Source organism: Enhydra lutris, unplaced genomic scaffold (assembly GCF_002288905.1).
Source record: "Enhydra lutris kenyoni isolate GAN:26980312 unplaced genomic scaffold, ASM228890v2 scaffoldscaffold1, whole genome shotgun sequence".
NCBI lineage: Eukaryota > Metazoa > Chordata > Mammalia > Carnivora > Mustelidae > Enhydra > Enhydra lutris.
Genome location: NW_019154085.1, coordinates 65,243,868 through 65,247,463, shown reverse-complemented (window position 1 = coordinate 65,247,463; position 3,596 = coordinate 65,243,868).

The following is a 3,596-nucleotide window of genomic DNA, read 5'->3' as shown; positions in this document are numbered from 1 at the left end:
CTCTGGGTGTAGAGATTACTTAAAAATGAAATCTTTAAAAAATACATATACTTGCACGTGTAAAATTTCATAGACACACAGAAAATCATTGTAGCTTTTTTTATGATAGCAAAAGACTAAGAACAACTTAAATGTACAGAAAAAGAGGACCGGTTAAATATATTTATTGAGATGAAATATTTGAAATGTTGTTAAGTAAAAAAAACCAAGATGCTATTTTGCGTGAAAATATCTTTAAAAAGAAGTCATGTTCAAATGCACTGTAATATGCATAGACTATCTCTGGAAGAATATACAGAAACTACGTAGGTCGGGTAAAGACTAGGACAGAGACTTATCTTTTCTAGTGTGGTCTTTAGCATCTTTTGAATTTTGAATTAGAAGACTATGTTAATTATTCCCAAAATTAAATAGTTAACAGACAGACTGTTGATACATCACCACAATGGCTAAATTTAAAAAGACTGACAGACAAAATGACAGAGATACGGAATAGCCATAATTCTTATACACTGTTGGTTGGATGTAAGATGGTAAACCACTTTGGAAAAAGTTCTGGCAATTTCTTATATAAGTAGTCTAATAATTTTATTCCTAGGAATTTACCTAAAAGAAATGAAGCCTATGTCCACAAAAAATACAATTGTATGAGAATGTTCGTAACATCTTTATCCTTAACAGCCAAAACCCAGAAACAGCCCAGATGTTCATCAACAACAATGGCTAAACCTACTGTGATACAGGCATATGGTGGATATTTGTCAGCAAGAAAATGGAAGAAATGATGTGCTATGACTGAATGTTTGTGTTCTCTCAAAATGCATATGTTGAAACCTGTCCCGCAGTGTGATGGTATTCGGAATTGGGGCCTTTAGGCGACAATTAGATCATGAAGCAGAGTCCTCATGAATGAGATTAATGCCTTTATGAATAAGAATTCAGAGGGCTTCCTCTCCCCTTTTACCACTTGAGGATACAATCAGAAGACTGACACATAGGAACCATGAAGCAAGCTTTCACAAGGCCCCAAATATGCCAGTGCCTTAATCTTGGATTCCCCAGTCTCCAGAACCATGAAAAATAAATTTCTATGGTTTATAACTCCTCAGTCAATGGTATTTTTGTTATAGCAGCATGAATGCACCAAGATACCACTCAAAGATATAACAGTAGAGATAAATTTTAAAAGCATCATGCTGAGTGAAATAACTTTCGAACAAAGGCTATATATGATATCATCCCACTTATATAAAGTTATAGAACAGGCATGAAATCTATGGTGGGAAAATTAGAATAGTGGTTGCCTCTGAAGGGTAAGGGTATTTACTGAGAAGCAAATGAAGGAACTTTCTAGTATTGATGGTAACATCCTGTATCTTTTTTTTTTTTAAGATTTATTTATTTATATGAGAGAGAGGGTGTGTGTACACACATGAACAGGAGGGGTGAAAGGGAGGAGTGGAGGGAGAGGGAGAGAATCTCAGACTCTCCGCTGAGTGTGGAACCTACAAAAGGCTCAATCTCACAACCCTGAGGTCATGGCCTGAGCTGAAATCAAGTGGGACGCTTGGCTAACTGAGCCACCCAGGTGTCCCAAGTAACATGTCTTGGTAGGGGTTTTGGCTTACACAGGTCAAAGCATAGAATGGTACACTAAAAACTTAGATATTTTATGTATGTAAATTTTACTTTAAAAATAATCTTAAATAGGGACACCTGAGTGGCTCAGTTGGTTAAGTGTCTGCCTTTGGCTCAGGTCATGATCCCACGGTCCTGGGATCAAGGTTCACATGGAGCTCCCTGCTCAGAAGGGGAGCCTACTTCTCCCTCTCCTTTTCCTTCTCCCTCTGCCCCTGCTCATGTGCTCTCTCTCTCTCGCTCACTCTGTCTCTCAAATAAATACATAAAATCTCTAAAAAATAATCTTAGATAAATATTGAACTCTAGTTAATTATATACATGTGGTTAACATATATAAATATTAAATATAATAAATAGTAAATATATTTTTACCTATCAAGGCAGCAAAATTTGTTTGTTTTCAATGTAAATATACAGTATTGACCAAGATTCAGTGAGATAGACTCTTTTATACCCAACTGAAAGAAATGTTAATGTGTAAATAATGTTTATCATTTTATTATTTATAAATTCAATTCATTAGAACTGAAATTTTAAATTGACATTTCAGCATTTTTTAAGTTTTCTGCAAATAACATATATTAAATTTGAATAGAAAGAAAAAAGTAACAGTTATTCTTGGAAGGAAATTCCAAGTTGGGAAATTTAGATAAGGTTAACTAAGAATAATAATTAGCTTTGGCTGCATAACAAATCTCCCCAAAAGTCTTTAAGGGGCACCTGGGTGGCTCAGTTGGCTAACTGGCTGCCTTCGGCTTGGGTCGTGACCCCAGGGTCCTGGAATTGAGTCCCATATTGGACTCCTTGCTCAGCGGGGAGCCTGCTTCTCCCTCTGTCTGCCTCTGCCCCTGCTTGTGTGTGCTCTCTCTCTCTGACAAATAAATAAATAAAAATCTTTAAAAAAAAGTCTTTAAAACAATAGCTGTTTTTTTAATAAATGATTCTGTAGGTCAGCAGTGTAGCCTGGGCTTAGCTAAGATGGCTTATCTGATCTCAGCTGGGCTAACCCATCTGACTCTGACCAGCTATAGGTTGGTTGGGGTGCCTGGGGGTTGGCGGGAGTGTCTAGGCACTCTTCCATGTTATTTCTTAGCACCCAGCAGATTAGCCCAGGCTTATTCACATAGTTACTTGTTAAGTTTCTAACAGAAGTAGTGGAAGTGTAGAAGGACTCATGAGGTTCTGGTGAAACTGTCACATATTGCTTCCATAGCAGTCCATTGGCCAAAGAAAGTCACAAAACCAACCCAGATTCTGGAGGTAGGAAAGAGACTCCATCTGTTAATAGAAGGAGTTGAAAAGTCACACCATGAAGGGGTTCAGATACAGGACATGGAATAATTTGTTGTCATTTCTGCATATCTATAATATACTAAATGTTAGGGTAAGAATAGTATGTAAAGATCTCCATCTACTATAAAAATAAATTAGTGATAAAATTATAAGCAATCAAACAGCTCATAGTATTTATTAACTATAAAGTTAATAAAAATTTTATTTTTATGATAGTTATTCAACATGATAAGTCATATTCACAATTTGTTATTTCTTTTTTAAGATCTAGAAAACTTTAGTCATGCCAAGTTTCATGGGCTTGATTCATTTTAGAAAAAAGGAAAATACGAAGCAAATATAAGAATTCAAAACCAGGGGGACGCCTGGGTGGCTCAGTTGGTTAAGCGGCTGCCTTCGGCTCAGGTCATGGTCCCAGTGTCCTGGGATCGAGTCCCACATCGGGCTCCTTGCTTGGCAGGGAGCCTGCTTCTCCCTCTGCCTCTGCCTGCCACTCTGCCTGTGCTCGTGCTCTCTCTCTCTCTCTAACAAAATAAATAAATAAAATCTTAAAAAAAAAAAAAAAAAAGAATTCAAAACCAGGGTGCCTGGGTGGCTCAGTGGCTTAAGCAACTGCCTTCAGCTCAGGTCATGATCCTGGAATCCCAGGATTGAGTCCCGCA